General features: G+C 41.2%; 1 non-coding gene across 1 annotated transcript; it reads left to right on the top strand.

The window, feature by feature from the left end:
• Positions 11,472–11,544, top strand: TRNAG-CCC. Its single transcript has one exon. It is a non-coding gene; the product is annotated as a tRNA-Gly (tRNA).

The following is a 15,088-nucleotide window of genomic DNA, read 5'->3' as shown; positions in this document are numbered from 1 at the left end:
GAAATGATGGGACCAGATGCCATGATCTTAGTTTTCTGAATGTTGAGCTTTAAGCCAACTTTTTCACTCTCCTCTTTCATTTTCATCAAGAGGCTTTTTAGTTCTTCTTCACTTTCTGCCATAAGGGTGGTGTCATCTGCATATCTGAGGTTATTGATATTTCTCCCAGCAATCTTGATTCCAGCTTGTGCTTCATCCAGCCCAGCGTTTCTCATGATGTACTCTGCATATAAGTTAAATAAGCAGGGTATATATAGATAACCCTAAAGACTCTCCCCCTCAAAAAAGTTATAATAAACAGATTTAGTAAAGTTGTAGGATATAAAATCAGTACACAAAAATCAGTTTCATTTCAACACACTAACAATAAATTATTAGAATGAGAAATTAAGAAAATTATCTGATTTACAATTATATCAAAAAGGATATAATACCTAGGGATAAATTTTATTAAGGAAGTGAAAGAGCATACATTGAAAACTATACAATATTGATGAGAAAAACTGAAGACATGAATAGATGGAAAGATACTCTGTGCTTATGAATTAGAAGAATATTATTAAATATCCATACTACCTAATGCAATAAACAGATTCAATGTAATTCCTAACAATTTTCCAACAGAAATAAAATAATCAGAGGAAAACAACAGAGAGGGAAAGCCTAGAGATCTCATCAAGAAAATTGGATATACCAAGGGAACTTTTCATGCAAAGATGGGGACAATAAAGGACAAAAATGGCATGGACCTAACAGAAGCAGAAGATATTAAGAAGAGGTGGCAAGAATACACAGAAGAACTCTACAAAAAAGATCTTCATGACCCAGATCATCACAATGGTGTGATCACTCACCTAGTGCCAGACCATCCTGGAATGCGAAGTCAAGTGAGCCTAAGGAAACATCACTATGAACAAAGCTAGTGGAGGTGATGGAATTCCAGTTGAGCTATTTCAAATCCTAAAAGATGATGCTGTGAAAGTGCTGCACTCAATATGCCAGCAAATCTGGAAAACTCAGCAGTGGCCACAGGACTAGAAAAGGTCAGTTTTCATTCCAATCCCAAAGAAAGGCAATGCCAAAGAATGTTCAAACTACTGTGCAGTTGCACTCATCTCACACGCTAGCAGAGTAATATTCAAAATTCTCGAAGACAGGCTTCAATACTACGTGAACCATGAACTTCCAGGTGTTCAAGCTGGTTTTCGAAAAGGGAGAGGAACCAGATTTCAAATTGCCAACATCTGTTGGATCATCAAAAAAGCAAGAGAGTTTCAGAAAAACATCTATTTCTGCTTTATTGACTACACCAAAGCCTTTGACTGTGTGGATCACAACAAACTGCAAAATTCTGAAAGAGATGGGAATCCCAGACCACCTGACCTGTCTCTTGAGAAATCTGTATGCAGGTCAAGAAGCAAAAGTTAGAACTGAACATGGAACAACAGACTGGTTCCAAATAGAAAAAGGAGTACATCAAGGCTGTATATTGTCACCCTTCTTATTTAACTTATATGGAGAGACGCTGGAGAAATGCTAGATTGCTGGGAGAAATATCAATAACCTCAGATACGCAGATGACACCACCCTTATGGCAGAAAGCAAAGAAGAACTAAAGAGCCTCTTGATGAAAGGGAAAGAGGAGAGTGAAAAAGTTGGCTTAAAACTCAACATTCAGAAAACTAAGATCATGGCATCTGGTCCCATCACTTCATGGAAAATAGATGGAGAAAAAGTAAAAATGGTGACAGATTTTATTTTCTTGAGCTCCAAAATCACTGCAGATGGTGACAGCAGCCATGAAATTAAAAGACGCTTGCTCCTTGGAAGGAAAGCTATGACAATCCTAGACAGTGTATTAAAAAGAAGAGACACTACTTTTCTGACAAAGGTCCATATAGTCAAAGCTATGGTTTTTCCAATAGTCATGTACGGATATGCGAGTGGGACCATAAAGAAGGCTGAGCACCAAAGAATTGAGGCTTCTGAACTGTGGTGCTGGAGAAGACTCTTGAGAGTCCCTTAGACATCAAGGAGGTCCAACCAGTCCATCCTAAAGGAAATAACCCTGAATATTCATTGGAAGGACTGAAGCTGAAGCTCCAATACTCTGGCAAAGAGCCGACTCATTGGAAAAGACCCTGATGCTGGGAAAGACTGAAGGCAGGAGGAGAAGGGGGCAACAGAGAATGAGATGGTTGGATGGCATCACCAACTCAATGGACATGAGTTTGAGCAAACTCCAGGAGACGGTGAAGGATAGGGGAGCCTGGAGTGCTGCACTCCATGGGGCACAAAGAGTCAGACATGACTGAGTGACTGAACTGAAATGAACTGAAAAATTTGTATGGAATGACAAACGGCAGAGTAGAATGACATGCGCTCATCTTCTCCTGTGAACTCCAAAATTACAACTCACTGCTGAACAACCATCAACAGAAGAATGTTGGATCCCACCAAAAAAAGATACCCCATGTCCAAGGGCAAAGGAGAAGCCCCAGCAGGATGGTAGGAGGGGCGAAATTACATTTAGAATCAAACCCCATACACACCAAAGACACTTGGAGGGCTCAAACAAAACCTTGTGAGACCCCACAGAGACTGAGCCAGACCTCCCTTTGAGTATTTGAATGTCTCCTATAGAGGTGCACGTCAGCAGTGGCCTGCCGCAAGGGCAGGGGCTCTGGATGCAGCTGTCCTGGGTGTGGCATAAGCCCTCTTGGAGGAGGTTGCCATTAACCCTACCATAGAGCCACCAAGCAGATGACTCACAAACTGCAGAACAGTTATACCAAATAAATTCTCATACTGTTAAGAAAGTTCTAGGACCCACAACAGATTTCCCAACTTGAGGATCTGGCAAAGGGACTGAGAACCCCAAGGGAAATTGACTTTGAAGACCCCGAATAGCTAAAGAAATTTTGAGAAAGTGCAAAGCTGGAGGAATCATAGTTCCTGATTTCAAATTATATTTCAGCGCTATAGTAATTAAAACAATACAGTATTGTCAATAAAAACAAACAGATCAAAGAACTAGAATACGGAGCTCAGCAATAAATTCACTCATATATAAATCATTTGATTAACAACAAAAGCACCAAATAAATAACATTGGGATATCTGGATTGTTGTTGTTTTAGTTTCTAAGTCATGTCCAACTCTTTGCAGTCCCATAGACTGCAATCCACCAGGGTCCTCTGTCCATAAGATTTCCCAAGAAATCTGCAAAAGAATGAAAATGGGCCCCTATCCTATACCACACAGACAAATCAACTCAAAATGGATTAAAGACTTGAACTTAAGACCTCAAACTGTAAAACTCCTAGACAAAAACACAGGGTGTAAAGTCCTTGACATTGGTCTTGGCGATTTTTTGGATTTGACTTCAAAAGCAAAGGCAACAAAAGCAAAAATAAGTGGGATTACAAAGTAAAAAGCTCCTGCACAAAGGAAACCATCAAAAAAATGAAACGGTAACCTACAGAATTGGGGAAATATTTGCAAATCATCTGCTTGATAAGAAGTTAATATTCAAATTATACAAAGAAGTCATACAACTTCAAAGCAAAAAAGAAAAAATAGAAACCACAATGAAATATCACCTCTCACTAGCTAGAATGGCTATCACCAAAGAATAAGCCAAGATATGGATTGCAGCCATGAAATTAAAAGATGCTTACTCCTTAGAAGGAAAATTATGACCAACCTAGACAGCGACTCGATGGACGTGAGTTTGAGTGAACTCCAAGAGATGGTGGTGGACAAGGAGGCCTGACATGCTGCAATTCATGAGGTCACAAAGAGTTGGACACAACTGAGCAATGGAACTGAACTGAACTGAGACAGCATATTAAGAAGCAAAGACATTACTCTGTCAGCAAAGGTCCACCTAGTCAAGGCTATGGTTTTTCCAGTAGTCATGTATGGATGTGAGAGTTGGACTATCAAGAAAGCTGAGCGCAAAAGAATTGATCCTTTGAACTGTGGTGTTGGAGAAGACTCTTGAGAGTCCCTCAGCATATCAGTCCTGAGTGTTCATTGGAAGGACTGATGTTGAAGCTGAAACTCCAATACTTTGGCCACCTGATGCAAAGAGCTGACTCACTTGAAAAGACCCTGATGCTGGGAAAGATTGAGGGCAGGAGGAGAAGGGGACGACAGAGGATGAGATGGTTGGATGGCATCACTGACTCAATGGACATGAGTTTGGGTAGGCTCCAGGAGTTGGTGATGGACAGGGAGGCCTCGCGTGCTGCGGTTCATGGGGTCGCAAAGAGTCGGACATGACTGAACAACTGAACTGAACTGACGGAAACAACTTTAGTGTTTTTGAACGACAACAACAACAAAAACGGGGAAAATGTGAATATACAATGTAAATACAAATGTATGTAAATATACATCACAGACAATGGAATATTATTCAGTCATAATGAGGAAATCCTGCTATTTACTACAACATAGATGGACCTTGAGGACATTATACTAAGTGAAGTAAGTCAGAGAAAGACACATACTGTGTGATATTACTGACGTGTGGAATCCAGAAAAGCTGAACTTATATAAGCAGAGTATAATGGTAGGACCACAGGCTGAGAGGTGGGGGAAAAGGGGAGTTGTTGATGAGAGAATAAACTTCAGTTATGAGATGAGTCTGGGAATCTAATGTATATGACGGTGATTATCATTAAGAATATTTTATTATATCCTTGAAAGTTGCTGAGAGTACAGATATTTAATATCCTCCCTACAAAAAAAGAAATGGTAATTATGTGAAGAGATAGCAGAACTAGTGAACACCATATTGGTAATAATTTTGTAATAGATAGGTGTATCAATCAACATGCTGTGCTCTTTGTACAATGTTATATATCAATATAATCTCAATAAATTTAGAGAAAAAAATGAATGAAAGAATGATCATTATAGTTAATTGGCAAAACTTTCCCACTTTCTTTGAAAGAAACTGCAGATTTTAATACACTTTCTTTTAAGGATCTTGTTCCAAAAATATTAAACCATACAATGCTAAATAATAGAAAAATAATTATAAATTCTTAGAAGTTAGAATGAGTCACCTGCGATCATCCTAACCTAAAAGCAAGTAAACATTCCTATCATTTAGAAAAATGCTGTTAAATTTCTAAGGTGGTATGACCTACTGGTTAGTATAGCACAATCCAATAAAGACCACTATATATGTCTTCAACCATAACATGTCTCTTGAAACCATGAAAAAAAATGAGAAAATATAACATTAGACTCCCTGGTAGAAAAACTACTGACTTCATAATCAGACACAGTTGAATTTAAAATCCCAGCTCTGTCACTTTACCTTTTTACACAGAAGAACTGTACGAAAAAGATCTCAATGACCGGGATAATCATGATGATGTAATCTCTCACTCAGAGCCAGACATTCTGAAGTGTGAAGTCAAGTGGACCTTGGGAAGCACTACTGCCCATAAAGCTAGTGTAGGTGATGGAATTCCAGCAGAGCTATTAAAAAATTCCTAAAAGATGATGCTATTAAAGTGCTACACTCAATATGTCAGCAAATTTGAAAAACCCAGCAGAGGACACAATATTGGAAAAGGTCAATCCTCATCCTAGTTCCCAAGAAGGGAAGTACTAAAGAATGTTCAATTCTTTAGTACAATTGCACTTATCTCCCATGTGAGTAAGGTTATGCTCAAAATGCTCCAAGCTAGGCTTCAGCACTACAGGAACCGAGAACTTCCAGATGTTCAAGCTGGATTTAGAAAAGGCAGAGGAACCAGAGATCAAATTGCCAGAGATCAAATTTCTCACTGGATCATAGAGAAAGCAAGGGAATTCCAGAAAAACATTTACCTCTGTTTCATTGACTATGCTAAAGTCTTTGACTGTGTAGATTGTAACAAACTGTGGAAAACTCTTAAAGAGATGGGAATACCAGACCACCTTACCTGTCTCCTGAGAAACCTGTATGCAAGTCAAGAAGCAACAGTTAGAACCCTGTATGGAACAACTGACTCATTCAGGAATTAAAAAGGGGTATGACAAGGCTATTCATTGTCACTCTGTCTATTTAACTGAAATGCAGAGCACACTATGTGAAGCTCCAGACTGGATGAGTTACAAGCTATAATCAAGACTGCCAGGAGAAATATCAACAACCTCAGATATGCGGATGATACCACTCTGACTGCAGAAAATGAAGAAGAGCTAAAGAGCCTCTTGATGATGGTGAAGAGTGAAAAAGCCGGCTTGAAACTCAATATTAAAAAACTAAGATCATGGCATCCAGTCTCATCACTTCATGGCAAATAGAAGGCGAAAAGGTGGAAGCAATGACAGATTTCCTCTTCTTGGGCACTAAAATCATTGTGGATGGTGACTGCAGCCATGAAATCAGAAGACAATTACTTCTTGTCAGGAAAGCTGTGATAAACCCAGATAGTGTGTTAAAAGCGAAGATATCACTTTGCTGACAAAGGTCCTTATAGTTAAAGGTATGGTCTTTCCAGTAGTCATGTACAGACATGAGAGCTGGACGATAAGGAAAGCAGAGTGCTGAAGAATTGAAACTTTCAAACTATGGTGCTGCAGAAGACTTTTGAGAGTCCCTTGGTATGCAAGGAGATCAACCCAGTCAATCTTAAGGGAAACCAACCCGGAACACTCTTTGGAAGGACTGATGCTGAAAGCTTCGCCAATAGTTTGGCCACATGATGCAAAGAGCCAACTCATTGGAAAAGACCCTGATGCTGGGAAAGATCAAAGGAAGAAGGAGAAGGGGCAACAGAGGATGAGAAGGCTGGATGGCATCACTGACACAATGGATATGAACTTGAGCAAACGCCGGGAGACAGTGAGGGACAGGGAAACCTGGTATGCTGCTGTCCATGGAGTCGAGAAGAACTGGACACAACTTGGCGACTGAACAACTGTCACTTACCACTAATATGCTTTAAGCAAACCTCTTCTTTTCTCTGAACCTCAGTTTCCTCATCTTTAAGGCTGGGTAGCAAGACCTACCTCATGGGTTTGTGAGATTCAAATAACATACTCTATGAACACAACAAGCATCAAGCCAGAACAACAGCTGGTACCTAGAAAGTATCAGGAAGTATGTAACTACCTGCATCAAAACATTTTTGTTTTGTCACTATATACACATTATCACACACAAAATTCACTTCTACAAGTCTCTAAGTCTCTTCTATAAAAGTAATTTATGGCTTCCCTGGTGGTGAAGAATCTGTCTGCAACGCGGGAGACGTGGGTTTGATCCCTGGGTCTGGAAGATCCCCTGGAGGAGGAAATGGCAACCACTCCAGTATTCTTGTCTGGAGAATTCCTTGGACAGAGGAGCCTAGTGGGCTACAGTCTGTGGGGTTGCAAAGAGTTGGACACAACCGAGCAACTAACACTTTCACTTTCATAAATGTAATTTAAGAATTTATCACTTCAGGAAAACAAATACTGTATATTAATGCATATATGTGGAATCTAGAAAAGTGACATAGATGATTTGCAAAGCAGAAAGAGACACAGATGTAGAGAACAAATAGGGACACCAAGGGTGTGGGGGATGAACTGGGAGACTGGAATTGACATATATACACTTACCACATATAAAATAGACAACCAATAAGAATCTACAGTATAGCACAGGGAACTCTACTCAGTGCTTGGTAGGGTCTAAATGGGAAGGAAATCCAAAAAAGAGGAAATAAATATGTATGTATGGCTGATTCACTTAGCTGTACAGCAGACACTGACACAGCAGCGTAAAGCAACTGTGTGTGTGTGTTAGTCACTCAGTCGTGTCCAACCCTTTGCAACCCCAGGAACTGTAGTTTGCCAGGCTTCTCTGTCCATGGAATTCTCCAGGCAAGAATATTGGCGTGGGGAGCCATTCCCTTCTACAGGGGATCTTCTCGACCTAGGGGTTGAACCCGGGTCTCCCACATTGCAGGCAGATTCTTTACCAACTGAGCCACCAGGGAAGCCCAAAAAGCAACTATACTCCAATTTAGAAAAGAAGAAGAAGAATTTATCACTTATAGAACCTGGAGGACAAGGACATACATAGACAACCAGCCTTGCTCCATAAATATGGGAAGCGACCCCTGGATGTGACCTCCCAGGTGGAGTTGAGGGCCCTGGGCATTAGGAGGTGACTGGAGCCACTTACTTTGACGACATTCTGCCTTGTTATCTTGCTTTCATGCTGTTTCCTCTAAACATTTACATTTTTTTTCAACTAGTGAGTCAACACAGGAATTTAAAATGGTGGGGGGCTCTTATTCCAAGAACATGCTTTCATTAGCCTCTGCTTCCTGTTCAGTATTCTTCCCACTTCTCTCCCAGCCATGCATTGCCAGGAGGGTACGTGCTTAGGCACGTCCGGCAGGTAATGGAAATAAGTGACACGGTCGGTGTGCAGCAAGACAGCAGGAGGGGAATAGTGGTAAACTGGACAAACAGAAGTGGGAGGGGTGGGTGGTGTCTGTTAAAATCTCATCAACTGCTGGTTCAGAAAATAGGACCCAAGGATGCCACATTTAGGGGTTTATCAAGAGAGGCCATGAATTCAGATTTTCTTAAACACTGATTTTTAAATATGATATATGATCCAAAATTGTTCCCAACATCATGCAGATCCAGCCTCAGCTGTGTGGCTTCTGTTGCATGGAGTATAAAAGCTGGAAGGAAAGCACACTAAAGCAAGGCTTCCAGGACTGTTTTCTCTGTTACCGCTTCAAAGACCACAGGCTGGCTGCTTCCTCTTTAAATAACATTGTCTTCGTTTCTCCCAGGGCCTTTGTTTTATTCTCTAAGCCTAACAGGAGAGTTCTTATTTGACTTTATGCTTCAGCTCATGATAACCACCGTATAACCACTATATAAGCATATAACTTAACAGAAACCTCTTCTTAGAAGCAGGGCTAGAAAAAAATTACACATACAGACAAAAGTCTCACCCTCTCAAATTTCCAAAAGCCCAACAATGCAGTGTTTCTCAGATGTTATGAATGCAAGAGGCATGTGGGAGATTATGAATCTATAGGCCTGAAATCTGGCCCAGGAATCTGCATTTTTAACAAGCATTCCTGTGGTTCCGAGGCAGGCAATTCCCAGATGATATTTTCAGATACCACAAGTTAGCCCCAGCCTTAGAGTTGCCATGTCAAACACTTGGCCAGCATCTGGAGCCCCAACTGGAAGGAGGAAGAGCCCTTCCCGTGGTCAGTTATTATTTATGCTCTAGGACTAATTAGTTCTCAAATGGCCAACAGCTGTGCAGTGGGAAATTCCCACACAATTCAGAGATGGAATGAGGCTGTCCAAGTTGAGCGGACTGATACAGTGTTATTTCCACAGGGCATCTGGCCAAAGGGATTCTCAAGTCCCACTCTAATTATCACAGTTGCTGGCAGTCTCCTACACGGTAGGAAAATAAATAAGAGAACCAACTCATGGATGGATAATAGTCATGTCAACAGAGCAATCATCAAAACATTGATAGGAATACTAAGTCAGAGAAACACAAATGTCATATGATATAATCCATACAAAGCACCTAATTTAATGATATAAATGAACTTATTTAAAAAACAGAAATAGACCCACAAATTTCAAAAACAAATTTATAATTACCAAAGGGGAAACACGTTGGGGGAGGCGGAATAAATTAGGAGCTTGGAATAAATACACACTACTATATATAAAATAGATAACCAACAAGAACAGGGATCTCAAGGCAATATTCTGTAATAAACTATTAGGGGGAAAGGATCTAAAAAAGAATATATGTATCTGTATAACTGAATCACTCTGCTGTATACCTGAAACTAATACAATGTTGTAAATCAACTATACTCCAACACGTTTTTTTTTAATTGATAGTTTCTCTTTATTGAGAGAGTTTGGTTGAACTGAGGGCATGAAACTGGAATAAGAGAAAGGTGAACTGAGTAACAGCTCTGTCTCTAACTAGAAACCAACCATGGGACTGCCTTCACTTCTCTACATCTTGGTTCTCTACTGCAAAAACTAGTCAAGGATCCTATGAGGATTAAATAATATAATGCAAGCAAAGCACTTACAGTGCTTGGCCTGCGGTCACTGCTCTTTATCTATTAGCTATTATGTAGGGTACATCTTGAAAAACGCTGGGCTGGATGAAGCACAAGCTGGAATCAAGATCACTGGGAGAAACATCAATAACCTCAGATATGCAGATGACACCACTCTTATGGCAGAAATTGAAGGAGAACTAAAGAGCCTCTTGATGAAAGTTAAAGACGAGAGTGAAAAAGCTGGCTTAAAGCTCAACATTCAGAAAACTAAGATCATGGCATCCAGTCCCATCACTTCATGGCAAACAGATGGGGAAACAGTAGAAACAGTGGCTGACTTTATTTTTGGGAGCTCCAAAATCATTACAGATGGTGATTGCAGCCATGAAATTAAAAGATGCTTACTCCTTGGAAGAAAAGTTATGAACAACCTAGACAGCATATTAAAAAGCAGAGACATTACTTCGTCAACAAAGGTCCATCTAGTCAAGGCTATTGTTTTTCCAGTAGTCATGTATGGATGTGAGAGTTGGACTATAAAGAAAGCTGAGCACCGAAGAATTGATACTTTTGAACTGTGGTGCTGGAGAAGACTCTTGAGAGATCCTTAGACCACAAGGAGATCCAACCAGTCCATCCTAAAGGAGATCAGTCCTGGGTGTTCATTAGAAGGACTGATGTTGAAGCTGAAACTCCAATACTTTGGCCACCTGATGCGAAGAGCTGACTCATTTGAAAAGACCCTGATGCTGGGAAAGATTGAGGACAGGAGGAGAAGGGGATGACAGAGGATGAGATGGTTGGATGGCATCACTGACTCAATGGACATGAGTTTGGGTAAACTCCGGGAATTGGTGATGGACAGGGAGGCCTGGCATGCTGCAGTCCATGGGGTCACAAAGAGTCGGACATGACTGAGCGACTGAACTGAATTGAACTGAAGGTTAAACCTTGATCTACAAGCCAATTTCACAGAAGGTAAGGGAATATCATGTAGTTAGGGATGATGTCTGGGAGTAACTATTTCAAGTTTTATAAACTTGAAAGTTTGGGGGAATTTCAACATTTAATGTTTTTCCTGATGAGATTCTGGGGCAAAAACAACTTTCCACAAACCCTGACATAGTCGATGGCTTCCAAAAACATAAACTAAAGGATAAAATTAATGAAGAGGGAGGTTTTCAACTTGGCACACATTTATTAAACACCAGACACTGTTAATAGCACAAAAACATAATCCTTACAATGACATCTTCAAAGATTTCAAGGAGGCAGTGAGCGGCATTTGAACCAGACCTTGAAGAATGAGTGTGATTTCATTTGCCAGGTAGACTAAGATGATAGACAGAAGGGCAGGGCAGGGACTTCCCTGATGGTCCAGTGGCTAAGACTGCAGGGATTTCCCTGATGGTCCAGTGGCTAAGACTCCACATTCCCAATGCAGAAGGCCCAGGTTCGATCCCTGGTCAGGGAACTAACTAGACCTCACATGCCGCAACTAAGAGTTTTGCATGCTGTGAGTAAAGGTCCTACGTGGCACAACTAAACCTGGCCTAGACAGACAGATTAAAAAAGATAGACACATACCTATTACACACATAATACATAATTGCATAAAAAAGGCAGGGAACATCCCAGATGAGCCAATGACAAATAATCTGCCTGCCAACACAGGAAAACAGGTTCAATTCATAGTCCAGGGAGATCCCACATGTCGTGGGGCGACTAAGTCCGTGCACCCTGCGCCCTAGAGCCCATGCTTCCTCGAAAGAGAAGACACTGCATTGAGAAGCCTGTGCGCTGCAACCGGAGAGGAGCCCCTGCTCGCTGCATCTACAGAAAGCCTATGCGCAGCAACAAAGACCCAGCACAGCCAAAAATATATGCAATTTTTAAAAAAGAAGAAGGGCGTGGAGGTAAAAAAGAGCAGGATTGATTTCAAGGGCAAATGTAAGGAAGCAAAGCCTAGGTAGCCGGCAGCAGGCAGGATTAACTCTTGGGCTACTCAATCTTGCTGGATTTTGTAGAGAGTCTAGGCTCAAAGGACCACCTGGCATTTCTCCTTCCTTCAGTACAGTCTTCTCCATATCCCTATATTTAACAACAAATAGGGGTTCTCAACAGACCTTTCTGCTTTTAAATCAGGTCATGTGGGATCTTCATACCTCGACAAACCAGATAGAAAAGAGAAAGTTGAAAAACATTTCCAGACAAGAGTAAGTCTGCTCGTTGAGTACGACCATTTTTTTAAGTCCACCTCATTCCATTGTTTACATGGGAGCCTGACTGCGAGGAAAACTGAGCCGCCCCTGCAGCCTCCCGTGTCTCACACTCTGAGAGCTTGGACATGTAAGAAGTGCTCTGGACCCTGGAAAATCACTTAGGAGAAGAAAGAGCTAAATGCTTCCAAAATCTTCAGACTTCTTCCTGCATTGCCAACAGAGGCATTTGTGGCCAGGAATACTGGGGAAAAGGGTAGGCCAAGGGAAGAAGGTAAAGAGAAGCCATCTTCAATTCCAGTTTTCCTGGAATGTTTTTGTCAATGGCCCTTGTCTTGATCCTAAGCCAAACTTCAGGGAAGAATGACTTTACAACGGCCCCAAAGTGACAAACGGTTAAGGGCTTAGGCAAAATCAGTTTTGCTCTTAAGAGAATCACAAAATGATGATGATAATAATAACAAAAGAACAATTTACTGCCCACTTAAAAATAAGTCATATCCGACTCTTGCGATCCCATAGACTGTAGCCCACCAGCCTCCTCTGTCCATGAGATTTCCCAGGCAAGAACGTTGGAGTGGGTTGCCATTTCCTTCTTCAGGGGATCTTCTCAACCCAGAGATTAAACCCAGGTCTCCTACACTGCAGGCAGTCTTCTGCTTTGCAGGTGGCTTCTTTACCAACTGAACCACCAGGAAAGCCCTATTAATAATACATTTATCATGTCTAGAACTTGTCCAACATTTGTTAGTAGTCAGGCTGTACATTAAGCATGTCACCTGCATTATCTCACTTAATCCTAACATCTGAGATAAATAATAGTATTATTATGAGATCGATAATCGTATCTCCATGATAATAACAACAGTATTGCTGTTAATCGTATCAACAGATAGAGAAACTTAGTGTGTCCTAGACTACAATGGTCAGTGAAGATTTCATTTGTTTCTTCATGCTTCATGACTTGACGATAGTTAGGTGAGGTCACAAAACTAGCTTTCACCCATGGGCTTTGTGCAGAAATGAAGCACAGTTAGTTCTTCAGAACTGAGGAAGTGAAAAACCCATTTGCACTTTCTTCTCCCAGTCCTGTTCCTCTCTTCCCCTGAGCTCAAGGGATGAAGGAGGGTGGGAGTGTGTCAGTAGCTACTAGCTGGTGGAACCTCCATCAATCTGGTCCCTGAGTAACTAGGGAGAATAGAGGCTGCTCATAAACTTGGGATAAATATATACCAGCAGCAAGGGATAAGCCTTTGTTGTGTTAAGCCACTGAGATTTTAGTGCTAATTTATTAACAGCTGTATAATCTAACCTTTCCTGATAATACACTAAGAAACTTAGTAACTTACCCTAAATAACAGATCTAAGTAAGTGATGGGAGTTAGCACTAGAAACAACATCTTTTGGTTCCCAGGCAGGTCTCTGCTGTACGAATTCCAATCTGACTGTGATAAAGGTCATAGTTTCTACTGCTCCATTCACCATGTGTGTGGCAATGACTCCAAGAACCTACCCATGAAAGACCCAGCCCAGATGGGATATCTCATAAAGCAGCTAATAGATTAGCTCTGACAGGGCAGGCTGGCTAAAGGCACATGTGAAGACTGAATTCCCAGGCAGGCCCTGCACGTGACAAAGCCAAAATATCATTAAAAGCAGATACAAACAGAGGGATTGCCAAATAGTCTCACAAGGTCACACGAATTTACTATAGTCCAAGGTCTGACCCTCCTATTACCCAATTTGGTCAACAGACCCAAAGCAGTTTCATTGCTCTAGGTTCAACTTGGAGTATCCAACTCACAGAAAATTTGAACCAGAAATCCAGTCTGTCATTTTATACTCAGCAATATGATTATCACATGGTCAATAATGATTTTGCTGGCCTGACAACAATGATTTTGTTGGCACATTTGCTCATTCAACCACTTGGTTCGTCTTTGAAATATATTCCTGACCTGGCTTCTGGGGTATTTCACATTCACTCTCTTGCTGTTTAGTTTTTCCACTTCACTAGAAGTTCATTCTCAGGTCTCTTTGTTAATTCCTTCTCATCTTCCTATCTTTAGCATTGGAATACCTCAAGGCTCAGTCCTTGAAAGTCTTTTTCATTTGTGCACATTCCCTTGGTAATTTCTTCCAGTCTCGTGGCTTTAAATAGCACCCACATGCTGATGACGCTGAACCCTATACCTCTAGCTGACTTTAATCTTTAGCTCTTGGCTGCCCACTTGACCTCTCCCCGAGATGTCTATCAGTGTCTCAAATTTAACATGTCCAGAGCTGACCTTCTGAGCTTCACCTACAAACAACTTCCTCCTGTAACTTCACCATCAAAGTCAATGGAAATACCATTTCCTCAAACCCACAACCTTGGGGTCCCTCCTTGACTCCTTAATCTCCCTCATACATCTTACATCATACCCTCCAACAAATCCTGCTGTTTTGTTTTCAAAATATAGCCAGAATTCAACCACTTTTACCACCTTTATGGCTATCATCCAAGTGTCCATTATCTCTTTCCCTGGATCATTGCCATAGCCTCCCAACTGGTTTCCCTTTCACCTTAGCCAGTTCCCCTGCATCAAACTGTCCTCAAGGGAGAAGCCAGAGTGATCCTGTTAAAACCTTGGCCAGATGGATGACGACTCTGTTCGATACCTTCCAATGGCTTCCTATGTCACTCAGAGAAAACGTCAGTCACTGTAATGGCATTGGTCCCAGGTAACTTCACTCTCGTCCATTACCTCCCTGATCATATTTCCTACTTCCTTTCCCCTTGTTCACTGCATTCCAGTC

This window comes from Capra hircus, chromosome 14, assembly GCF_001704415.2.
Source record: "Capra hircus breed San Clemente chromosome 14, ASM170441v1, whole genome shotgun sequence".
Classification (NCBI taxonomy): Eukaryota; Metazoa; Chordata; class Mammalia; order Artiodactyla; family Bovidae; genus Capra; species Capra hircus.
The sequence above is the reverse complement of the archived record's forward strand: the minus strand, read 5'-3'. Positions and strand labels throughout refer to the sequence as shown.